The sequence below is a fragment of the Amphiura filiformis genome, chromosome 8 (genome assembly GCF_039555335.1).
Source record: "Amphiura filiformis chromosome 8, Afil_fr2py, whole genome shotgun sequence".
In the NCBI taxonomy this organism is placed as follows: domain Eukaryota; kingdom Metazoa; phylum Echinodermata; class Ophiuroidea; order Amphilepidida; family Amphiuridae; genus Amphiura; species Amphiura filiformis.
Genome location: NC_092635.1, coordinates 64,666,748 through 64,694,327, shown reverse-complemented (window position 1 = coordinate 64,694,327; position 27,580 = coordinate 64,666,748). Strand labels below are relative to the sequence as shown.

Sequence of the window (27,580 nt, the reverse complement as noted above, 5' to 3'; positions counted from 1 at the left end):
TTTGTCAATTGAGCTCACAGATTTGCTGCATTTGATTTTACTTTCTGGATTATCATGATTATTATCATCCTGTAATTTCTTGTGAAATGCCAATTTGGCACGTGTTAATCTAATGTCACTAGTAGGCTTCATTACATCCGGCTTTTTGTCAATTGAGCTCACAGATTTGATGCATTTGATTTTACTTTCTGGATTATCATGATTATTATCATCCTGTAATTTCTTGTGAAATGCCAATTTGGCACGTGTTAATCTAATGTCACCAGTAGGCTTCATTACATCCGGCTTTTTGTCAATTGAGCTCACAGATTTGATGCATTTGATTTTACTTTTTGGATTATCATGATTATTATCATCCTGTAATTTCTTGTGAAATGCCAATTTGGCACGTGCTTTATTAGAGCGCTTAGGCATTTTCAAAGAAGTAATGTAATTGAATAAAAAGTGCTAAATGGCGCTTAGGCTAATTGGTATAAGTTTAATAAACACAAACAATGAAACTTTTAATACTATATAACGGCAAAAATATTGACGATATATCTATAATACGTGAAAAGTAGAAAATTATAACTACAAGAATACAACAATTGTAACAATAAATGTAACTTTTAACAAATTTACGTATATAATAAATAGAACACTATAAAAACTAGGAATTGTTTATAACGCTTAACTGTTTAATATAATAACTGATGTACAGTAGGAAATTCGAAATATCGGACTACTTTATGATGAAGCAATTTAAATTGTCCAACATATACTTTGAGCTACTGGTTTTGAAGTAATTTGGCTCTACAAAAGAGATTCAGATTTGTGTCGTTAACTATACGCTTACGATTCTGTAAAATTCTTACTTTAACGGACTGCACGAAGAGTCAAGACTCAAGAAAAGGTCTAACCGTTAATTGTCACTTTTTTTTTTTTTTTAGAACACTAGTTTTAGACAGAACGCTAGATATTAGATATTCAATTTTGTTGTCAAGTACGAATGTAGATTTTAGCATTACCCAGGGTCGGTTGTACGCTTATTAAACATTGTTTTATATCATACGGAACCAATCTACAGACCCCATAGACAATAAATAGAACCGTGTTGTTCACATTATTGTTGTACTTGCATTTGTTTTAAAATAATTTCATAATTAGGCCTGAGTTTTGATTTATTCTCAAAGTCACATTTCAAATTCGGTTTTAACTCCCAATACAGAACGTAAATTCTATAATAATTATTTATGTTCATTGATCTTTTTTTTTTTTTGAAGAAAAAGTTTAACATTGTTATTCCAGTCGAAGATACTGTGTGTCTGAACACCAGTGCTTGAGGCTGATGTTGGCAAATGTAAAATTTACTGTACTTCCATAAATCGTCATTAAGGTGTTCAAAAATTCATTTTTTTGGCCGAAAATACCTTGATATCTCTTTCAAATCATATTTTATCTTCTGAAATCCACGTTAACATGTTCAAAACAGAGAATGTCTTTTTGTTTTCTACATATGCTGCAACTTTAAAGGCTTGTTTGTCTGTATTTTGTATTCAAGTTCCATGACCTTTGACTGATAATAACTTTGTAACTACATAACATATCCCAAAGGTATCATTTTAATCCACACTTACTGCTTTATAATTATGAAACTGTAAATATCTCAATTAACTAATTTATGCAATGTGCCTTATTTACATGCGTTCGGTAAATTAGTAAGCAATTCTTGAAATATGAACGGCGATAATGTCTTTTACCTTTCTGCAGATGTGAAATATTGTTGCATAAGCTCTGAATCAATGATAATTGAGTAAAATCGAATTTGGTGCACTGTAAAAGAACTCGGCCGATATTTTCAATCTAGGGTCAACTTTGTCAAGCGAAACACATGTATAATACACAGTAGCAGATAGTACGTTATGAATCCTAATGTTATTCGTGTTGCTAATCAAATCTACTTCCAGGGTGCTTGAATTCCCGGCTTGAATTCTTCAATAACGCCATTTGTATTTATCAAAGTCCCGATTGACTTGTTACAAAACGAGGTCGAGCATGTGCATGGATTGTTTTCTATCATGCCGTATACATTGATTTGAAACAACGGATTCTTCCCCCGTAACTTTAATAAACTTAGTGACGTTGTTTTCCCTGTATCACGATGTACTCACACTTAAGATAATCTCACAAGAGGCAAAAGAGACGTTCTGGATGAGAATTTATTTTTTTAATTGCTGGTACAACAAATTAGATCAAATACATGAGATACAATTAATATTTGAAAACACATCATGATGTACATCTGATAATAAACAATAAATTTGTACAGAAAATATAACTACGCATTTTAGTTAATTAAATCTGGTATTACATATCCATTGGTGTAAGCATGAAAGAATCACAAGATGCATTAGAATTATAATAATGTATATTAACGGGGTTATTGTGTATTGCTTGGTACGCCTATACTTAATCATCTTCGACATTTACTATCCTAAAAAACTAGTTTACGCTTAATTATCTATATTCATGAATAGGTTTTTGGTAACTATCCCATGTAAGAATTACGAGAGGCAAATGATCAATGTTACTCATAACGGGGCTTCACTTGCGTATTTTTAGCTATGTATGGATAGTCCTATGAGTGACTGTGCTTTGCTATATAGGCCTATTTTCCTTTCCTTGAATTTGTTTAGGCCAACCTGATTCTTTTGGCGACGCTTTGGTATATCATTGTTATTAATATTTACATGTACTTATATTGTTTCATTGTCCATGTTGATTATTAGGTTTTTGGTTAATGTTTCATGAATGTAAGAATTACAAGATTGCTTGGGTAGGCCTATGCTTAATCATCTTTAGCTATTTTACTATCCTTGACTTGGCTATATCGTGATACTGTAATTAAAATCTACTTAAATATTATTGTTATGCAATCAAAAAGCTAGTTTACGTTTAATTTTTCATATTCATTATGTGTTTGGTAACTGTCCCATGTAAAAATTACGAAATTCAAATTATCAATATGTTAATAATAAATATTTACTGAGGCCTTACTTGGGTATTTTTGGCTATACATGGTAGACCTATGATTGACTGTGCTTTGCTAATTATTTGTCTATTTGTTTGCCTACCTGAGATGATGCTTTGGTACATCATTGTAATTTAAAATTACATGTACTTACATTGTAATGGAATAAATTGGGTAGTTCCATTCGCCATGTTCATTATCAATTCAGTTCAACTCATGTTTCATTTCAATTCAATGCGCTTCGATTTCGTTTCACTTCACTTCAATTCGTGTCAATTAGTTTAAATTGCCCATTTAGTCTCAATTGCCCATTTAGTCTCAATTGCATATCTATGTTGGGTGCAAGGTCCAGTTCCAGCTCTAGTCCGACGGACCCCAGAACTCCCTTGTCGAAGAGATTACCTACAATTCAAGAACAATAGGTAACTCTGTGGTTCGCCTGCAATCGTGACATATAACGAGGACAAAAACAACACAATGGCCTGCAGATAACCATGTCACATATAACAATAACAAACACAAACATAACATGAATGAAATTGTCGCTGATCTAGGACAGCGTTCAAGCTTTTGACTTACGTTTGGTGGTCAGAATGGTGGGAACTTGAAGTGAAAGATATCCTTCTTAAAGGAACATTTTAAAGGGTGAAATTTTGTGTAGAAACTGAATCTGACATTAAAAAAATGCATAATTATCAACTTGAAAATTTTCCCCATAGCACTGTACAGGCATATTTCTGCCCGAAGTCCTCAAATTTGAGCGAAACTTGTCGCAAAAATAATAAGTCCTTCAAAACTGGGACTCTCAGGGCTAAACAAATATAAACTTGCTCTAGAGGAGGTCTTGGCTATAGCAAGTTTATATTTGTTTAGCTTTAAACCTCACAGTTTTGAAGGGCTTATTTTTTTTTATGTAAGGCCTTTTATTTTGTTCACACCACTTGAAATGTTAGGGGTAGTAACATATTACTTAATTTATTTTTGTCAGTACATTTAACCGAGTCAAGTTTTATACCACTATTTAACTATTGAAATACTGAACAAAAAGACACAAAAAGCATTTCAATAGCTCATACCATTGAGTTATGGCTTTTTCAAGCTCAAAATTAGGTGAAAATTGCATTTTTTCTCAAATCAATGGTCACCCTGACCCCCAACTTTCTAACCCTGTTACAAAAATAAAGAAATTGATTTATTCCATTTAATGATTTGAATATCACAAATGTGCCCTTGTCACATAATTAGCATAAACAATTAGGCACTCAGTAGTTTTCATGTTCATACACTCACAGGAAATTAGCATGTGAACATTTTTCTCACCCTAAATCGGCAATTTTCGGCCAAAATTAGACCAAAAATGATTTTTTTTCTCAAAATCAGTGAAAATAAGGGGATCTAAGTGCCAAAATCTGAAAATATGTGACATTTTACCCTAGAAACATTTAAGTACCAGGTAATCAATAATTTTGACTGTTTTCACCCCGAAATATTTTTTTTTTCACACAAGTAAGTCAAAGTTTGAATGCTGTCCCAGCAACTTTTTCAAATTTTGATGAATTTTTGAAAATTTTGTATATAATTTTATATACATGAATCATGTCCCAAAGTTTATCCTAGTCTCACTGATTAACCTCCTGTTTTGGTCATATTTATCACAAATTTCCAGTCTCATGGAAAGACTCCCATTTTTGGGACCTTCCCAATGAAAGACCCCACCCACTTTTTCGGTGTCTAGGCTCTCACCGAAAGACCCTTTTTTTTCTAAAACCTATCCGGACATCACCGTCACTTCTAAAGTTGAGTGCCCCCCCCCCTCCGACGGAACTCCCTTGTCAAAGAGATTATCTACAATTCAGGAACAATAGGCAACTCCCAAGATAGCAAGACAACGTTAACAATGTTCAGCATGGTCACGGTCGGTAAGCTGACAGCAAGACAATGTTAGACCATTGTTAAATTATGGTTGCAATGGGAACGCCAGCCTAACATTGGGTCAACGTTGTTATTCCAACCTTACATTATGGTCGGTATGTTAACGCCAAGCAGCTATCCTTAAAATGACGGTCAGCAGTGATGAAGGTCATAGGGCAAGTGCCCCCCGCATCGATTGCAAAATTTAGAAAATCCCATAGGAAAATTGCCAAGACACAGCTTGTGCCCGTACACTACGCCACTGACGGTCAGCATCAATTCAAGTTTGATATCAAGACAACATTGGCCCAACGCGTTGACAATGGTCGGTATGGTCACAGTCGGTAAGCCGATGCCAAGCCTATGTTAAACCAACGTTGACAGGCCAACCTTAAATAATGGTTAGGGTGGGAACATCTGGCCAACGTTGGGTCAATGTTGTTATGCTAACCTTATAATATGGTCGGTATGCCAACATAGTCAGCCAATCTTAACATGACAGTCGCATGCCAACGTTGTTGTGCCAACCTTAGATGATGGTCAGTATGCCTATTACATCAAGTCAATGTAGCCAGCCAATCTTAAAATGACAGTCGGCATACTAACGTTGTTGTGCCAACCTTAAAATGAGAATTCTATTTTATATTACTTTTTAAGAAAACAAATCAACATTTATAGTAAATGTTACCAATATTTACAGAAACTTTGATCAATATCCCTAAAAAGATGGACTTGGGTGGTTAATAGTCATTAAAATATATCTTAAAAACACTTCTTCAACTATAAACACCCCATTAGCTCAATGACTTGTGTAAAATTAAGGTACGGTAATCAATTTGTCTTCGTTGTAAAATAGAGAATAAATGTAAGCATAGTATACACTAATAACTCATTTAAAAAAAAGATTTTTGTCTCATTGAGCTGCTTTGCTAATGGTTGGGTCAACGTTGGCTAACGGTTGGATCAACTCGGGTCAATGGATGGATTAATAATGTTGGCCCACACATTACATCTGTATTAGGCCAAAAAAAGTTTGTCTTGACCTTTTGGCTAAAAAGCTATCCTTTGTGATTTTTTTTTTTTTTTTGCAATCCTGTTTTAGGGCTTTTTGTTTAGCAAGAAGCAGAACACATGCCTTTCTACAAAAATGTAGTTTGCCTATTCTAAGGGTGCGTTCTCACTATGCCTGTTTGATACCACGACGTGGACTCGATCCTACATCGAGTCCACTTCCAAGCATAGTGAGAACGCAAAATAAGTGGTTTCGATCCTACATCCAGGATGTAGCATCGAGGCCACCTCATTGAGGTAGTCTCGTACCTAGGACGTGGTATCAAACAGCATAGTGAGAACGCGTTTACAAGTGGACTCGATCCACTTATACCGGAAATGGTGTATGCACAACCTTGATGGCCGTCGTTGTACTATAGGCCTATACAATATACCCGGGCAATACATGTCTACATTATATAATTTTCCATGATAAAATTTAAACATGCATTTTCAACTTAAAAATTCGTAGTTGGTAACTGTCACTCCTAAACCCCAAACCTATGCTCACTAAACCCTAACCCTGACCTAAAACTACACATCTGCTAAATAATTCAAACATTTAATAATTCAAACCCTTAAGAACTTGCAAAGTTCACACAATGTGACAATGTAATGTCAATGGTGCAAAATTAAGCACCCCAAATGTTGATGTGCGACACTAATTTACTGTTATTTTATTCTATATTAAAACATTACCGATGTAGGAGTACAAAAGTTGACTTTTATGTGTTGAGGAAACCCTAATATTTACTCGGCAGTCGGCATGACATAAAAATGAGTGAAAAGGTGATCTTTCCTCTACCAATATCAATCGAGCAGTAAAAAATTGATGGTGTTATACAAAGGCGGAGATCTATTATAAGTAGAGTTGATTCTCCGCTATTTCGATCACAGAGCCAAGACTTGTATGCTCTTTCAATAGATCGATATTCAGAGCGATATTCTGATACAGTTTTTGGAGTATTTATTTTGACATTTTGTCTGAAATGATTGGAAATTGTTTTGTGCCCAAAATGTTATTTTTCTTGGAAACTTCAATGATTTTATCATTAAAAAAAAATGCACTGGCGCATTGTGCTAAATCTCATTTTAAAAGCTATGCGTGTGTGGTCAGGAGAAAAACTTTTTTTTTGTACTAAGAGTTCGGTCAATGTTGGATTGACATTGATTTTAGTGATTTCCAGTGAATCTACATCAATGGGAAAATTTCCAAATGTAATTTTCTCAAAATGCTGTTTTTTGTGATATGCAGGTATAAATTTACATGTACATGCAGAAATTGTTACAGATATTCTCCATTCATTTGACATAGTAAGGATATGACCAAATTATAATTTTAATATAAAACACCCCAAGACAAATTTGATGTCAAAACTTACATGAATTTGACATCTAATAATATGAAATTGCAAATGATGAATGCAGTTGTCTTATGGCCTTGTTCATATTAATAATAAATAAGCATTACAAAGTCATTCAAACCAGATCAATTATACACAAAACATACAATCATATCAATGATCATAACAGAGTGGTGATCATTGATCCAAACAAAGGGCTGGGAGACGACAGTATACAACCGCGCATACGTACCCCCAAACACCATACCATGAGTTCTACAGTGTAGATGCACAGATATGGCTCCTGTGAGCTACACCCATGCATCCCACACAACATGTGTACAAATAATAACAATCAATAGATAAGTGCAACAACAATTACAAAATGTGAGAAACAAATAAAAAACATAACTTCAGCACAGAGCAGAAACAATTCTGAGTTCACACAACCATTTCCCAACATAGCTGCTAGGAAGTAATTGTGTGAGTCCAACAATCATGAAATGAGAGGCCCACTATCACCGGGCACTATCACAACTCCAAGAAAGCAGGAACAGTGCACCTCGATAGCCCCATTCATCAAACAATAATTTCAAAATTAATAAATGGTCATGTGTCATAAGTTGGGACCCCTTTCGGTAACACATGGGAAATTTTGAACATTACAATGACTTAACATCTTACTTGATGAGGCTTGTTTTCCTAAGCATTTATTTATTGCGATGGAAAGAGCATAGATTACTCTTTAAAATGACACAAACTTTATTATTGTATAACTAGTATTATGGAAAATATGACATAATCATCACTGGAAAAGTGTTATTCCAACGTCAAATTAGGTATCCCAACTCATGGCGCAGGACCAAATCGAGTAAATTAATACACAATATAGCAATTAAGACATTTATAAGGAAATATTTCTTATAAATGGCAGTAAAAAATATGATCATGTATGAAAAGCCCACCGACTGAGCACTGATGATGGGACAGTCGGTGTACCTCACATACAAAGTAACACATAATACATTCTTTAAATATTAAAACATTGCACAAAGTGAGACCTCTCTCAAGCACACACAATCAGTAGCATCAGGGGAAGCTTAGGACCCACTAACATGATTCCAGGGAGCCAGTCAGTGGGCCTCGCATAACATTCCGGTACATGAGTAATAAAAAGCATAACATGAAAAGGTCCCAATTAGTGATACAACAACTCAGCAAGTAAAACAATCATATAAAACAGCACAGTTCAATAGGCAATACATACATGTAGCAGGTAAAAACACTGAAACACATTTATAATTAAAATGAAAACAAGTATGTTTTTAATTTAAAGATGCTTTAAAACTAGTCACTGACATAGAACATTTGATTTGTAAAGGCAGTTCATTCCATAGCATTAGTGCTGTTGCAGCGAAATACCAGCTTCCATACAATTTAAATGTCTTCACTGGAGTAAGTATTTGGCACCGGACCTGAGCGTGCGAGTGGGCTTGTATTCCACAATCAACTAAGAGATATAGTCCGGTGCAAACCCATAGTGATTTGTAAGTTATTAGCAAGATCTTATTTATAATAATACGCTTCCGTACTGGTAACCAAAGAAGCTGTTGCAGAACCAGTGTTATATGTTCATACTTTCTCACACGAGGTACCATCCTAGCTGCAGTGTTCAGCACTTCCTGTAGTTACCGATTTCATAATGCGGTAGTCCATAAAGAATTATGCTATTGCAGCAGCTGTCTAAGAGTGAACTCACGAAGGCATGTAAGAGTTTCTCAGTGCATGCATGATCGAGGTACTTTCGAACTTGACCAATTTAGCGTGAGCGGTTAGATGCTTTGCAGATTTTATGCACATGAGCGGATATATACTAAGGTGTTTATCAATGGTCACACTAATCACTAAGGTTCTGTGCTGAAGAAACTGCATGAACAGATTCCGAGGGAATATGAAGACGTGGAATGGTATTACTTTTACGTAAGAACTTGGAAATAATATGCAGGAATTCGGTCTTGCTTCTATTCAGTTTCATCTAATTGTCTGCACACATCCAGTTTTTCACATCATGGATGCAGTGTTCCAGATTGGAGATGGCAGTTGAAGTCTCTGACTGATTGAAGATCATGTAACAGTTGTGTATCATCAGCGTAGAACATCAGCTCTATACCATCATGGGACGTTATTAAACTTATTATGTGTAAGTTCTAACAGAGCGGTGTACATGGTAAAACACAACGGGCGAAGCATTCATTCGATATTATGTGCCTTTTTATGTATGGACGTCTAAAAAGTGATGCTGTTTATTGAAAATCAGAATTACTTCAATTCATCCATGAGTGCAGCCTGATCTTAAGATTGTGAATATAGAGGCCAGGTTATGACAATCATGGTTAACACATTACTCTTTTCAACTGTGTGATCATCAACAAATAACTAATTGTATTTATGGCTTAGGTATGTACTTTCATGGTTCATGTACCTGATTCTAAATGTACCATAAGTAAAGTGAAAGCCTGACTTTAATGTACTGATGTCACCACTTAAAGCCAGACATTTATCTTCTGATGATTTTAGTCTTATTTAAATTCGAATTCATTCAGTTTCTTGTAAACTTCATTGCTCAGCAAATTGTGCTGATAATCTATATTGAAAGTACTATTGGAGTAAGCAGCAGCAACTGCTTTGTTTGAAATGTAGTACTAGTTACTACTGGTTTTGAATGCATCACATGATGAATAGGCTAGCAGATACTTAAGGGGGTACTATATCCGTGCCCAATTTTGTGCCTATTTTTACATTTTTCTCAAAAATTATAGCGCATTGGTGACAAGTAAGATATGTATATTATAGGGGCAAGGACTACAACTACTGCACTGAAAAATCAGCAACTCAAGTCAAGTCAAGTTATTGATTTATTGATCAAATATTGGTTTCCCTCATTTTTGACTGTAACTCCACAACTGTTTTCTGTGCTGACTGCTGAAATAAAATATCCAGTGCAGTAGTTGTAATTGGCCACAGGGCCTCAGATTCGACGAGAATCACCGAATCGATTCTCGTAATGATTCTCCTAACATTTGTTGCGAGAATCAATTTCTTTCATTGAATCATGCAGTAAGTGAAGCGACTCTGATGGCTTTTGATTCTCGCAAACAGGAGCGAAATCTAGGCCCTGGGCCAGGGTGTAGTACCCCTTAATGAACTAAGTTCTTAATTTGTTTTGTTGATGTAATTCATTCATGTTAGCAAGCCTTCATAGGCATAGTTTGAGGGTGCAGGCATGTGCTGCAACGGCCTGCTATACTATAGCATCTCTATCTAGATATTCTGTGCTATTTTACATGATCCATTGCCTGGCAAAGGTGGTGTAATCTCTGCACATGCTATTGAGTGAATAAATCTAAAATCCAAACAGTTCAGTTTCACAAAGAGATGACATCCTTGAGAATCCTGTTGCTTCTTTTAATAATGCGATCACAAATATCAATCTCTATTCTCTATAGATGCTGCTTACTGAGAGACTAAATCTAAAATCCGAACAGTTCAGTTTCACTAAAAGGTGAACACAACACAGCAGCTGTGATCCTTTGTTATCCTGCTGCCTCTTTGATCAACAATATTGGCAAATGCTATTACCAAATCCATGCACAGAACATAATCTGCTTCATATGGAATGTTGGATGCTAGAAAGTATTTTTCTGAACGTCAGAATGGTTCCTGAGTAACATAATATAATAGAGACTAGTGTCCTGGTTTGTCTGGTCAACTTGGGCAGTCTGTGTAAAAACAAAAGATAATAATAATACATTATGAACAAAACACAAACATATTCAGAAGTGGGAAGTCGGGGTCAGAATTTTGGCGAGAATCAATTCTTGGATATTGCATGGATCAAATAAGTAAATTCTCACAAACTTTTGTAGTTGACACAGAAGTTGATTTGCAAGAATCAAATGATTCCTGCAAATTTATTTTGCAAGAATCAAGATTGATTCTCCCACTGTGAAACAAAATTCTGACCCTGGATGTGAAAGATTACAAAGGTTCAAAGTGACTTGTGCAATATGAAAGTTGTTGTTTTCCTTTTTAGTAATGTGTTGGTCCACCTTCATTCTCAACAAATTCATTGCAACAACTCTGCATTCTGTTGACCAGGTTTCGAATGCATTGCTGGTCCAGGTGATTCCATGCACGTTGCAGTATTCTCAGCAACCCTTGCAGTGTTGTGTTGTCATTGACTTTATTGTTTCCAGCTTGCTTCAGATGGTCTTAGAGATGTCCAATGGGGTTACAATGTGGGGATTGGCAGTGCACTCCAATTAATTGTTCAATTCTTTCATGGAATCACCTAGACCAGCAGTGCATTTGAAACCTGGTCAATCACATTCAATTGACAATAATCACTCAGCCATGATCAACAATTTTGTTGGATAATTTTAAACCATTATGATAGCAATTTCATCAAATTTTTGTTTTCAACATTTTTTTTTCACAATTGTTTAAGAGAAATGCATAGATGTGAGTGGGCCTACTTGAAATCCCTACATGATGTATGTTAAAAAATGCAGCTTCTTTTTGGACTCAAATTTCATAAATGGCTGTATTTTCTGATGAAGGACAAAATGTTGGACAAAACAGTAACTAATGTAACTAATCAGGCTACATTTCACACTTTAAATCAACTTAAGGGACCTAACAGTTTTTTAGTTATGCCCAAATATGTCAGGGGGACTTTTTTGGAACCATTTACTACATCATACATGCTTGTGCATATTGCTAAACCAGATATCCATTATGGGCGCTTCAGTTTTAGATTTTTTTTCTTTCGTCCACCAGTTGCGCCTGCAGTATGACATTTACATGGCAGACACTCACCTTACTTGAGAACTCCAGCTTCGAAATTGCACACAATAATTCAGACTAAAGTCCAAAGCTATGGTTTTTTTGGTAGATCAGCGTTGAGATTTTTTGTAACACATTACATATGTTATAAATATCCTGTTCATGTTTCAATTTGGATTTGAATGATTTTGTTATCTTGGGCCTTAGCCTCGAATGTGAAGCTGTCTGTAAGCAAATTTGAAGCTAGGCTTATCAAGCAACTCACCATTAGCCTGATGATGTGCGACTTGATATCCACGTCTCTCTACATGCTTCGTTCTTTTCACAGGTTCTCATAAATCGATGGCAGTTATGACAAAACCGTGCTGGGTGAATGTTGTTATGTGTAATGTCAACATTGCAGTTGCAACACTTTTGTATTCCAAGTGATGTTTGGTAACTTATCCACACCCTTACTGTCAAAACTTATTCCAACTGATCCAGGCCTACGAAAATCTCTGCCACACATCCTACACACCTTTTACAATTTTGCTGATGCTGAAGGAGCCCAGACATATTTTAGCCTGTGAATGAAGGGAAAATAAAATAAAACTACAAATTAAACCCGATTGTTCCAACCACTCACATAAATAATCCACTTATGCGTCCCGTTTCTTAACACGCAAACAAGCACACGTAATCACCACGTAAGTTCACATACAATGTACTAAGTTTTTAAATAGCCAATCTTCCTTATTATGTATGCGGATCTGTGATACAAAAAAAATAGAATTTTCTCTAAAAAATTATTTTGGTAAATATTAACACCAACTCACATACATTATACCGTATGAGCGTGCACAGCGCCCTCGTTCAGCTTACTTACAAAGGATAAACTTTGGAAGTGCATAACGCATAACATTGTGAGTCACCCCAACCTGCATTTTGCATTTTTTACAAGTACCAACTGATTACATCACAAAAACCAAGGGAAAAAATTGGATCTTTGATTAGCGCAAAAAACCCAGCAAATCCAATGTTTTGATAAAAAGCGCCCTCAAGCAAACTTCAAAGCAGAGGTCTTTAATTTCAAACTTGTTCAGACATGGGATAAGTTTAATTTTCCAGCAAAAAGTTTTTGGGATTTTGATGGCACACATAGATACTGTTAACCGAGGTCAAATTGTCATATTTTCGCAACTTTTTAAATGTCTAAAGGAAGTTCGTGAACCACGAGTATCGCCTGTTTTCGCGAGTGCCTGCTTTCACGATTACTTTTAGTAGAAATGAACCTGCAACAACCCATGAAGACCCTGAAATGACCTTCCAAAAATCTGGCTCTAAATGTTGACTGAATCCACAAACTTTCATGTCCATACAATAGTTTTTAGTAATTTGACCTCATCTGACCCCTGGATGACCTTGGATGACCCCAAAATGACCTTCCAAACATTTGGCTCTAAATGTTGAATGCAAGGAGTTTATATAGGAAGAAGAAGAAATATATTATGTAACGCTTATTGTTCCTTTGTGCCAATTGGAGTTCCCGACACGCTATTCATCGAGAGGTACCTTTTGTTCGAGATAAAGGGCTTCCGCCATTAAATCGGTAACTGACCTGACCAGCGTATGAACGCTATAATAGGCAGGCTACTGTCAATAAGTGATGAAACGAAGTCACATAAAAGCGCCTATACGTACGAGAGGTACCTTTTGTACTAGTCCATCCCAAGGGTGTGCATGAGTTGTCGCATGCACACAAAACAGAGGTTCACCTACAATAAAAACCTATTGCAGCGCCCAACTTGGTTTGGGCGCTCATTTGATTATACTCAGTGAACACGCTTTTGCTCTACCATTTCGCTACGGACAGTTCAGCAGCATAGGCAAAGTGTGCGCTCTGTATGGCGGATATAAGAATCTACACAAGTAAGTTGTCTACATTGCTTGCCAATAGGTCTACATATGAGGATTTGAAGTAATTATGATATCACTCCTACTGTAGTATTTTTTAAAGACATTGGCATGGTCCACATCGTGTTTTATTATGTATACATGTAGGCCTACTACAATGTATAGTATTTTACATGAGCATCTAGTATATAGGAGTCTACCCTGGACCTCAAATGTGATATATTTGCTGAAGCATATAGCCATACTATTTCTGAATCAATCAATAAAGCAAAGCAAATCATACTTGTACGCCTATAATACATGATACTATATTAAATATAATTGCGGATCAACCGATGCAGCTCGATACGCCCAATGTATGAATAAAAGCACCTGACAATAAAGTCGCCCAATTGAACAGCTGTAGGTGTTGATCACACGACTTCATGAATATTGATTGGCAACATTTTTCAATATGTCAGCGCTCAAATCGAAACAATAGAACAATAGACCCTTCAGTGCGTTGGTTGAATGTACCCACTTAGTTTCATGCCCATGACAGTTTTTAGTAATTTGACCTCAAATTACCCCTGGGTGACCTTGGATGACCCAAAAATGACCTTCCAAAAATTTGACTCTAAATGTTGACTGTACCCACCAAGTTTCATGCCCATACAACAGTTATTAGTAATTTGACCTCAGATGACCCCTGGGTGACCCAGGATGACCCCAAAATGACCTGAAAATCTAAGGTAGAAGGCATGCTTGTTAAGTATTCATTCAATTATATGTACTCTCAAGCTTCAAATCAACAAAATGTGTGCACACTTTACAATTTTGGTGTAACACTGTATGACTCCAATGAGTAATAACTTCAAACGGTCATTTTAGCTAATGAGTTAAGGTGGGACAGGTGTAATTAGATAGGCCAAAATCATCATTTCATCAAAAATGAGTTTTTGTCATTTTTAGACACATTACTGTATGTAGTTTTCATAACATAAAAAAAAAATCCGGAAAAATTATGCAAATTGTATAAAAAGCGTGCTAATTACAACAAGAATCTTATTATTTTCTTTGTTTACGAACCCGTTGCATGATGTTTTTCACACATTTCATTTTTTCACCCAAAGTCGACATTTGAAAAAATGCAGCTCCTAAAGTATACCCCCATAGACCTGAAAGTTGGCAGTTATGTTCTTTACACCAATATCTAGTGCAAGAACCTACTTTGAAATGTTTCTTGGATATTGATCAAATCAGATGACCAAATATGCCAAAATTGGTACACCCAAGATATCATTTTGCCCCAAAATCATAGGTGTTACACCTCCTACCCTGCCTGATGTTACTGGAAATAGGCTCATGCACTAGATCTTTTTAAGAGCTTTATTTTGACACCTCAAGTGTCTCAATAGGACATTGTATAGTGGAGCTACATTTTTTTGAAAAACGGCTAATATTCGCTAATTAAATATGCAAATTAGCTAATTAATATGCATAAAATTTGAATTGAACCTGTTTTTCTACATTTAATTCTATACCTGTTACAATGAATCATGTGAAGAGTTTCTATGATCTTTCCACACAAAAAAGTGTCAATTACACCTGTCCCACCTTAATGACCATAGGCATAGTTCCTGGGGGTGAGGGGATAAATTCCCACCCAATATTTTGAAAGAGGGGGGGGTGGTCCATACCATCATCCCCCCAATGTTGACGCCTGTAGGCCTATATGGGTTTCTGATCAAAATAACCCCATATTTGGGCAATTTGGCCATTTTAACCTAAAAAGTGCCAATTTTTTTGTACTTCGCACAAATTCATTCCAGTTTTGTACCATACATGTATCGCCAATCTAGCTTCAGTATGGCAACATTTTTCACGCGCTTCGCGCATTTGTACCATGAACTTATTTTGGAAATTGCAACCAAAAGGTGCAATAGACTTCAAGAAATTTTCTCCAACTCCATCCCCCCATGTCAAAAAGAAATCTATGCCACTCTTAATGACGTATATTTTTGGTTCCTTTTTTGGGACATGTAGGGGGGATCAAAAAATTTTTAGACCATACATTATGTAAAAAGGGGGATAAAAAAAAGGGGGGATAAAAAATCCACCATTTTTAGGGGGATCAAAAAATTTGGATGTCCGAGGTTCCAACTTTTCCAACCACCCCAAGTCCCCCACCAAAGTATTTATGAACACTCCCTTAGGTTACTGAAAACAATTGTGACTCCTCGCCACAACTGAGCCCGGATGTCGCCAGTGCCACTATTGAGATATGCTCCATCGAACTTAACAATAAACAATAGGAAAGAAAGGATTTATTGACTGTTTTATTGATTTTCACTACTTAAATGTCAAGTACTATAGACATGATATACATCATTTTAAAGCTAATTTCAAGCAGAATATTTTGGTTGAATATCTCAAAAAATGATGATTGGCGACATCCGGGCTCAGTTGTGGCGAGGAGTCACAATTATATCTGAAAATAGCTGAAATAAGAACAAAATCCATAATTTTAATGTCATTATTTTAGGAAAAAATAAAACTAATGCTTGGAATAATGTTATGCATAAAAGCGTAATCACGCACACCTCACGGAGCTTCACCTAATTTTGTGCAACAAAACCGTGGACCATCATATCACCTACATGCATAGATAGACCCTATCCAGTTTAACTGGAATGGTATAACAATTGAAATGGCAGGACAGATTGGTGGACAGAATTTGTTTGCTGAATTCGATAGGGTCTATGCCCTAAGTTGAGAATAGACCGTCCCACATGATTTGGGAAAAGGTCGCGAACCCTTTTGGTGGACCCAAGTAACTGCATAAAATGACGCAAAATTGAAAAGAAATGGGGTTTTAAATAATTGAACTTTGGAATTTGAAAAGTGTAAATCACGTACTAATATTAGTGTAACATGTCTAAGGCTGTGCTAACACTTTTCTTTGAGTTTGACCACAATTTTTTATTTTTTCAAATATCTTTTAAATACAAGAATAGAAGATACATGGTTGTAATTGTCTAAATTGAATAGACAGTACTAGCAAATGTGTTAACTAAGGCACGTATGCAGGCATGGAACTTAACTTTTTGCCACTCCCCAATCGGGCGAGTAGGTCAAAAAATTACCTGTCCGAACAAAAATTTGTACGGCCGCCAAATTGCGATCAGTGCTGTTTTTCGTGGGTCCATTTCCTCAGCATGAAAGACGTGACAGCCGCCGTGTGTTTTAAAATCCATGACTATATGATGACTTAGTGTGCATGAAGCCAAAAATTTTTCATTACCGGTAATTGATGATAAAAATAAGAAATTTCCATTCTTTTATATTTTTAAAATAATAAAAGCCCACAATTTTGACCAACCTGCTACGAATTGAAGTAATTTGTAAATGCAAGTATGCAACGTCAGGAAATCTTGCACTTTGTGTATGCTTTCCGTATACGACATGAACGATGCATGGTTTGATGAGGGAAATTCAGACTGATGAGTGACGATGTACGGTTAAATGTTTATTTAATTATTTATAATCACAACCTGAAAATATTCAGTTTTTATATTAAGTTAATTTTTTCCTAAATAATCTATGTTTCCTTTATTAATATTATTGTGACGATAAATAAAAGCAAATTCTTTTTTGTTTGTATTATTGTGGCACCATGTGCTTAGTGTTTTAGCATGACAACAAAACGTTAATTTAAGAAGTGCGGAAGTACCAAAATTATGTGAAAATTGGTCGAGTTTGCGCATGTTTTTGCACCTGTTTCTGACCAAAACTGACATATGTAAATGAAAAGAAGAAAATATCATAGCGACTAGAAATGGAATATGATAAAATATCACGGAGAAAATGCAGTTTATTTTATTCGAACAATCGACATTTGATGAGGTCAAATAATTGTACTCTTAGCCTGGGTAAGGGTTAGGCCGGCTGTGAAATGTTAATACTTTTGTTTATTTTGGGTGTCCCCGTATAGGCATTTTACATTGAAAATACATGTCAGTGTCACCCATGTACCACGCAATTGAATAGCAGAGTGATACTGCACAGGCAGGTTCGCTGCACTGCTGGCTACCAGCTGAGTTGCTCTCGTCTATGTAATCGGCAATCGCAGAGCATAAAAAATGTGGCGCACATATCATGACATCGAGAATTGACGGAAATTTTACGGTAAAAGCAGTCAAACCTAGAAAGGATAATATTCAAATTGAGAAAATATTCTAGGTATGACTTGTTGTACTTTATCATGTCCAGCTATCAAAATTACTTCACTTCAATATATAAAAAGGTTCCATGCATTGCTTGCATGAATAACACTAAAGCCATTTTATAACATTTTCATACAAAATATAGATTAGCAGTATTAGGGCGTAGTTCAGTGAACTCACCAGATTGCTATTCCAAGTACTTTGATAATACAGATAATATGTATTAATGGGTCGAGGCGATTGCATTGAAAAACCTAATAAATTATTCATAACAGGGGTTACGTAATCGATCGATAGTGTGGACACTTCATTTGCAAACCACCAAAATTAAATGATCTTTTAGCGTTGGAAAAGAAACCACGTGAATAGAGTGCCCTCTCAAGAATAGGTTCTCTGTGGTATTATGAAAGCTTGATGTTTTGTTGAATTTACAACATCTTTAAAATAATATGTGAACTATATTGACGATGTTTCAAGGTAAATAAATAATCTAGCAATGAAAATTAAGCTCCGTAGTCACAAAAATAATTTTGAGGTGATTTTGCAAATGAAGTTGCATGATTTGGGTTGCCAAATTCGGAACCAGGTGCACAAAGTCGGGAATAAAAAAAAAAAAAATAAAAAAATCGCATTTCGCATTTGTTTTTAAATTTCTCGTCAGCTTTGAGACAAACCTTTTTTTTTTTTTTTTTGGCCTAATAAACGCCGGTTCCGTCGCTTTTATTCAAAATCTCGAAAATGACAAAACTACAGCTAGAGTCTTTATTTTTGCAGGGTATATTGGTTTTAAAATATACCCTTTTAAAGTACAATATAACAGGGCTGTGAACTCTCACGCATTGGCCGTGAGTCTCACGCATTGGGTCACTTTCTCACGCCAAGGTAGTATAATCTCACGCCTAGGTAGTAAATCTCACGGAAAAAGCTGGAAAATGAGTAAAATCTCACGCATCATCATGAATAATTTGTTACTCCTCCCCCCACTTTTCATATTCTCGAGTGCCATGGCTCAAATAATCATGGAACAAAATGAACATTGCCATTGGAGTCGGGAAATCCCGGTACGCCTCTGTCTCAAACCAAGCAATTCCAAAAACTTGACAGCCCTGAATATAATCGTGTAAAAAAATGAATTTTAAAAAAATCACTGAGGGTGTCCTCCTCAGCAAATGTTATAATATGGCTTTAATCGCAATTTGGTCCAAACATGCAAATAACACAATCGCAATCTGGACAGATAGTATCAGTTTGTGAATTGATGACATCGTTTAACATGTTTAAGTTCCTTGACATGTATTAAATCTGGTCCAAAACAAACCTTGGTCATGGCCATACCGGTATGCACAATAATTGCACATACGCATATGTATCAGTGATGTACCGTATGTTTATTGTTGCGTGATCATGATGGTGATTCGATTCACATGCTAACCTTTTTACGCGTCTATAAACCTCTACAATTAGCAATCGGTTCTCAATATTATACATGTATGTGACCTTAGAATATTACTAATGTGATTTAGTCAACACTCACCACCTGCTTGGGTCCTTTTCAATGTTTAATACCTTCCAAAAGTGCCCATTTCTGTGGACACGTCGATCGCGATACCGATGAGTGTAGGCTGCCATTGTAACAGTATCATGTGCTTGATGGAAAGCCCGTTTTCAAGAGGAGCACCCCTGTGGCAGGTGAAATGGCGTTAATACATGTCACTCATCGAGATCTATGATCATTTTATACCGGAAGTGACTCCTAAATTACCTTTGACCCTAAATAAAAATATACCAAATAATACATTGGGAATACCAATTCATGTTTGAACATACCATCACTCTCCTATGTTTTTCTTAAAATTTTTGAAGGAATTTTGATTTATACCGAAATGACCCCTTAATGACCTTTGACCCCAAATCTGTGTACACCACATTGACACTATGTAATAACAATGTATATGTGCAAGTGGTGTCATTGTCCTACGTAATTTGTGGGAGAAGATGCATTTTAAATGTATTTCGTTTTATACCGGAAGTGACCCCTTAATGACCTTTGACCCCAAATGAAAAAATACCACATATACACTGGGTAATTGCAACTCATATATGAACATACCGTTACTGTCCTATGTTTTCCTTAGCTAATAAAAAAAATTGAAGGTATTTCGTTTTATACCAAAAGTGACCCCTTAATGACCTTTGACCCCAAATCTGTGTACACCCTATAGACACTGAATAATTACAATTCACGTGTGCAAGTGGCATCACTGTCCTCGTAATTTGTAGGAGAATATGCATTTTGAGTTAAATTCACGTTTTTGACCCCTATGACCCTGTGTGACCTTTGACCCCACAAGTTTCATGTGACATGTAGGGCACGATCAATGATCATTGTGACCAAGTTAGGTCAAAATCGATGTAAGCATGTGAGTGCTAGAGCAAATGTAATGGTTGACAGAAAGAAAGAAGAAAGAAGAAAGAAAGAAGAACCTGTAAGAAAAAAGACACAGCCGTGACGTTAGTCACGGCTGTGTAAGAACCTGTAAGAAAAAAGACACAGCCGTGACTAACGTCACGGCTGTGTAATGAACAACACACACCCAATGTTGACAATGCCAGAGAGACACACATAGAGTAAATCCGATTTAGGCCTACTTCATGTCGGAACTGGTAAATGCGCATATATTTAAGCCTATACTACAGAAGCGTCTTAATGCCCCAGATAATCGTGTTTTAATGTTGGTGGTTCTTTGTAGCCCTGCGGGGCAAATTACTTGGCTATCCGAATTTCGCGGTTTGTGGTTCTTTGTAGCCCATCGGGGCAAGTTGAATATTCCTATTAAGCGGCGGTTGTCGGCGATCTTTCGTGGTTTGTGGTTTTCATCAAGCCCTGCACTCTATCGGGAGCTAATTTATAGTTTAAGCTTGTTGAATATCCATATTTCGTGGTTTGTGGATCTTTGTAGCCCTGTGGGGCAATCTAGTTGCATATCCAAATTTCGCGGTTTGTGGTTCTTTATAGCCCTGCGGGCAATATAGTTGGTATCAATATTAAGCGGCAGTTGTTGTTGATCTTTCGCGGTTTGTGGTTCTTTATAATCGAATAATCGATAGGCCTGCGGGCAATCTAATTGGATATCCCAATTTCGGGTTTGTGGCTCTTTGTAGCCCAGCGGGCAATATAGTTGAATATCGTGGTTTGTGGTTTTAATTTCCCTCATCAAGCCCTGCCCTCTATCGGAGCTAGTTTATAGTCTAAGCTTGTTGGATATCCGTATTTCGTGGTTTGTGATTCTTTATAATCGATAGGCCTGCGGGCAATCTAGTCTTTCGCGGTTTGTGGTTCTTTGTAATCTTTCGTGTTTTGTGGTTTTGATTTCCCTCATCAAGTCCTGCTCTCTATCGGGAGCTAATGTGTTGTTTAAGCTTGTTGGATATCCATATTTCGTGGTTTGTGGTTCTTTGAAGCCCTGTGGGGCAATAGTTCCATATCCAAATTTCGCGGTTTGTGGTTCTTTATAGCCCTGCGGGCAATCTACTTGGATATCAATATTGAGCGGCAGTTGTTGGCGATCTTTCGCGGTTTGTGGTCTTAATTTGTTGGATATCCATATAATCGATATGCCTGCGGGCAATCTGGTTGGATATCCAAATTTCGCGGTTTGTAGTTCTTTGTAGCCCTAATCTAGTTGGATACCCCTATTAAGCGGCGGTTGTCGGCGATCTTTCGCGGTTTGTGATTTTAATTCCCCTAATTAAGTCCTGCCCTTTAGCCCTGTGGGGAAATCTAGTTGGATATCAATATTCAGCGGCAGTTGTTGGCGATCTTTCGCGGTTTGTGATTTTCATTTATAACATTTATATCAAATATAATTTCAGTCTGAGCTGTGAACAGAGCCACTGATAAATAAATAATAAATAATAAATAAATGTCGGTGTTTTAAATGACGAAGATGCCATGATAGTCAGGCATGGTGATAGCATCTGGATGGTGAAAGTAGGCCCAAGGCCTAGGCCTAAATGTGAATAAAAAATCAAACATGTTTGTTTGATGAAAAAATAATAATATCACAATAGCAATGGATGTTCAAATGGTGTTATTCTTGATTTACGACAATAAATTGATTAATAAAACATTTAAAAAAAGTGGTGGGAAGTTTCAACTTGAGCAAAAATTCATAAATGGATTAGAAGTCCATGGCCTTAACCACTTCGCCACGGGACGTCCCTGTTATTACGATGTGTGAAAGTGGAGTATTTATTAATATGAATATATGCTGTGGTCCGGAAAGAATAAAAGAATTGTGAAAAACTTGATTTTTTGGCGAATGGGGTCCAAAATTTGTATGTAGGGTATCCAGGAAAATGCCTGGGTATATTTGAAAGTGAATCTGAAAAATTAGTGCGACAGTGACAGCCATGTATGGCTGTAGCAGTGTCGAAAGATTGTGGATATCAGTATGATTAGCTATGATTTGCCACTAATTTTGGCTGTGAAATACCGCGTGAAATAAAGCAAGAATGTTTGTTTATTATCAAACAATTGGATTGACTGTAAGATTCGTGTAACTTTTTGAAATAAAGAGTTATTAAAATATGACACTTTGGACAGTAAATACGATTTAGCATGGTTTTAGATATATTTTGTACCCAGCGAAAATATCATAGAACAATAGCGTTTTGTTCCGTGTAAATATAGTCTCGCGGTGCATCTGTTTATTCTTCTTTATCAGTCGTTTTTTTAAAACTTGCTGGTCAAGCTACCGCGTGACTCTAATGTTTGTTATACTGCGTCAGCCTTTTTATTGTTAGTATGTACCCGATCACATCTCCGAGTCCGATGCGCTAGTCATGCTATACATACCAGTAGCCACAGGATCACATGCAGCAAGGCCAGGCCATACCTAGCTAGGCTTAGGCTATAGGGTCAGGCCAAAGCATAGGCCTGTTATCTCTGACCAGTCTCTAATTTATCATGTTTATATACTGCAGCGCCAATAAAAGGATTAGGGATTAATCTAATGTGATAATCACAACCAGGCACATGTAGCTTCCACGAGAGCAGAGACAGAGAGAGAGAGCCCATCCAGGCTCAGTGCACCTTAAGGGCACACAACTATGAATCAACTGGCATAACTACCTCTTTCTCTCTTTTTGTCTTTTAAAAAAAAAAAAGGATCACTTTCCTCACAAGGAAGTGAGGATAACACTACTAAACAACTACTACTACTAACAACTGACTTGCAGAAACCAACTTATGTGAATGAAGACACTGTTGGTTTAGAACACTCAAAATAGGCAATGTGCCAACAGTCAATAACATCAACAGTTCAAGAGTCTTTTTGTCTGCAATGACAAACTGACATTCAACATGAATGTAAAATGGTCCAAAGTTCAAAGAAGTAAACGTCAGTTCCAGAGTTTTCTTTTAGAATTCCAAATGACATACGCAAATCAGTTCAAAGTTCAATGAAGTGACCATATAGGAGGACACCGATGATGGATTAATGTCATAGTACACAGTGACCTGTCCATTTAGTTTAACACATAGTCTTTCAGGTGCTCAGGAAGTTTGCGGTAGGGCGCCAGAGAACGCCTTTTGTGTGAGCAATGGTGGCATGATCTCAGGGCCAACCATACTAGCTTGGGGGATACTTTCACTAACCTCACTGCTGTTACCGGTACATGGATTAGACTGTGCAACCAAACCGGAGGTATTGCTGGAGCTATGACCGCTATCGCGCAAGGGATCGCGAGGATCTGACTCAGAACTGGGGTGCGAGTGAGTAGCATTCCTGGGCAGGGGGTCACAAGTAGCAGGTGTGGACAACTCGCCAGGTATGAAAGGAGGCTCTGGAGGAGTACATTCAGGGACCACTTCAACAAACTCGAATCCTCGGTGGGTGGAGACGACTTGGGAAAGGGACGAGAATCCGGGTGTGGCCAATACTGGAACACAAAGCACTCAGATTTCTTGATACGATAAGAAGTATTCGAAGCTGAGAACCCACAAATTTGCGGATGTTGCACCATGGGCCTTCGATAGTAGTGACTAAGTAGCGATCTCTAGCATGAGATTTCTTGCGATCTGAGTAGAGGTAGACAAGATCACCAACCTCCAACTCTGCTGCTGGGGAGGCAGAGGCTAATGGGGCCTTTGAATGAGCACTGTGTGGGTGGTTGGCTTTTCGCAAGGCATGCTGGGCCTGAATCATTTGACAATCAGTGAAAGGAACCTGCTCATTGGTAAACTGGTCTCGCTGAAACCACATCTCACGGGCTGAAAGACCTCGGGATCTGATCACAGTATTAAGGGCTGCAGTAGCAATGGCAAGTGATAAGGCTGTAGCGGACCACCTGTAGAATCTTGTCTGAGCAACTCATCTTCAAGCTCACGAATGGCTTTCTCAGCAACAGGATTCTTGTTATTATTTTTAATACGACCGATCTCAACCGATAGATGGTAACGTGTGAGAAGTTTGTCATTGGCGAGTCGAACAAACCCTGGTGCTGGGTCAGTACGAATGACTGCAGGGGGGCCATCAAGTGGACGAAGTTCAATGCACAATTGAATCAGGGCATCACGCATAGCGTGCCATGTTGTTCATTCTCGACAATGCAAGAAGCTGTGTAGGGCGTTGAGGTTTCGCGCAGCACAAGGACTAGCTGGCGGCTACGCTTCAGGATATCAGCTGCAAAAGAAATGCCAACTGCATCGGGAGGGTCACTTGAGGACTGCTCGATCAATGTCTTAGGGGCATTGGACAGAGAAGCACACTGGTGACAAGTTGATGTCACTTGATCAATAGCCTTGTCCATATCAAGAGCATAAAAGTAACGCTGGGTCACCAAACTTGAGCTGATGTTTGGAGGGATGGTCAAGTTGGATGTGCAGGGCAGTGAGAAGACCATTTAAGACCTGTCTGGGAACAACAATACAATCGCGAGTTGGGGACAATGGTTGATCACGACGAACAACAAGTAGGCCATCTCTAGCGATAGATGCAACCTGCAAATAGCGCTTCACATCTTTGACAGAAGTAGCTTTCTTTGTAGGGCGAGTGCCCTGAACTAGATGAGCATGTGTTCGTCGCAGATCCGGGCATTCCTGCTGAATAGCATGCCAGGCTGCTTTGCTGGCAAAGGGGAGCTTAGCTTTTCCGGACAGAATGTCATGTGCAGAAACACGAAGGACAGTTGCTTCCTCTTCACGTTTGATAAAGGAGCATATTTGACAAGTGGGCTCAGTGCAGTCAGGGGCATTACGACTAGCAAAGTCTGAGGGGTGTTAGCTGATCCTGCAAGATGACGAACAGATGCTTGGAAGCGACTGACAGTGGAGAGGAATGTGGACACGCGAGGACTGGCTGAAAACTCACCCGGCAGAGCTTTTCATATGCCTGAACACAAGGTTTGCTGTCAGTGAGGATACATGTCTTGTGTTTGGACTGAATAACATAGGGACTGAAGTGCTTGGTGGAGGCAGAAATAGACAGCGCCTCAATTTAGCAGGATAACCATGTTTGCTGTCGATCACGCAATTTAGCACTGAAGAACCCGGCGAGGAAGAGTTTGTCATTGCGGGAAATATACAATGTCGACCCAATGCTATGTTTCTTCACGGATCCATCAGTAATGATCCAAAGCTGATCATTGGGATGGGGAAGTGTGACTGCCCTAGCGGAAGACAGTGCTGCTTGAGCCTTGTGAAAAGCAGTATGCAGACTATCAGACCATGTAAGCTCTTCAGTTGATTGGTGCCCTGCAATAGCATCATCTAATGGGGCTACCAGACTGGCACAATTCTGAATGACACGGGCCAGAACCTTGTATGCACCGATGAAGGACCGCATGCCACCAACTTTGCTTGGAGGCGAGCAGCTGGAAAGTGTGGCGATGCTATGGGGGCTAGCACAAAGGGTTCCATTTGACCAAATCCAACCCAGAATTACTGTCTTTTGGGGGCAAATGACTGTTTTGGAAGCAGAAAGACGTAACCCAGACTTAGACAAAGCTTGCAAAACTTGACGCCAATTCTCAACAAGTTCATCCACAGTATTACCACCACAGTACAAGTCATCAGCGAGTTTTACACCTTTCTCTAAGAGGTCACCAAGGACACGACACATCAGTTCCTCAAGGGCTGTTTCAGAACCTGGCATACCCATGGCACACCGTGTATACACACGCACCCCACGAAAGGGAGTTGCAACACCACAGTATTTCATGGACTCATGGGATAAAGGGATTTGGTAGAAAGCACTAGTCAAGTCAGTGGCAATCAAATACTTCCATTTGGCAATTGAGCGCAATGTTGAGTCCACATTGGGCATTAGAGAGGGTTGTGGCTTGCTATATCTACCGACATCAGCAAATGCAGTAACCAGGCGAAAGCCTCCTTTAGGCTTCTTGACAAGAAAGGACGGGTTAAGGTATTCGACACACACACCGACATCTTCAGGTCTAGCAAAGACGCCTGCTTTTTCAAGCTGATCAAACTTTGATTGCAACTCTTGGAGTTTATCCTGTGCATACAATGGGAGACGACCTTTGCGTTGGGGGGGTTGGACTGGTCCCATATTAACCACAGATTTGAAAGGGCCGACAGCACCATTGTAACCTGGGAAACTAGGGTCAAAAACCTCATCGTACTCATCGAGAAGACTGCAGAAGTTGGATTGCTCACAAGTGCCAAGTATACCATCTGGGTCAAGGGCAACAGCAGCTGAGTAGTTACCCGGTGAACTGGGCTTTGGGACATTGACTGATGCTGCTGCAGCAGTGTGTGATGGCTTAGAAGTTAGTGATGGTGAAAAAACAGTGTGTATCTGGCCAAGATGTTCATGCTTTCTGATGACAAGTGGCACACCAGTATTGTTGGGAATGCGAACCCTGCCTGCAATACTTGTGATTACATCAGGCTTGGGCCAGGCTTGTTTGGGCGGTAGGAACCTACCGAGCGGGTATCAACACGGGGCTCAATGGCAAAAGTAGCATCTGATTCAACGATGTCTGCAGGGAGATTTACCTCAACGTATGAGCCTGGCCATATGGTAGTGTTTTGAGAAGGTCCACGAAGTATATGGGTACGACGAACAGTGTGCTGGGATTTGGGGCTCTTGTTGGCGCCATAAGTGATAATTGTACCATCTGTCAAGATGATTTGGTTCTTAGCAGGGCGAATTGCGACATCATTGCATTTCATGAAGGGAATACCTGCAAGGATTTCTTCGTCAAGGTCTCTAACAACTAGACCTTTAAAGACAAAGGAGTGTCTGTCACGAGTAAAGGTGAGGGTTGTTTCCCCAACTACCTTAAGAGGGGATGAC

At 38.0% G+C, this 27,580-nt stretch overlaps 1 protein-coding gene and 1 long non-coding RNA gene across 2 annotated transcripts in view; both read right to left on the bottom strand.

Annotated features, from left to right (window-relative positions):
- LOC140159661 (hepatocyte growth factor-like protein) overlaps window positions 1–27,580 on the bottom strand; it is a 52,608-nt gene that overhangs the window by 19,687 nt on the left and 5,341 nt on the right. The window lies entirely within an intron of this gene.
- Window positions 10,898–19,894, bottom strand: LOC140159352 (uncharacterized). Its single transcript, XR_011859873.1, has 3 exons — window positions 19,792–19,894; window positions 12,425–12,722; window positions 10,898–11,093 (listed from the first exon to the last, which is right to left on the bottom strand). It is a non-coding gene; the product is annotated as an uncharacterized lncRNA (long non-coding RNA).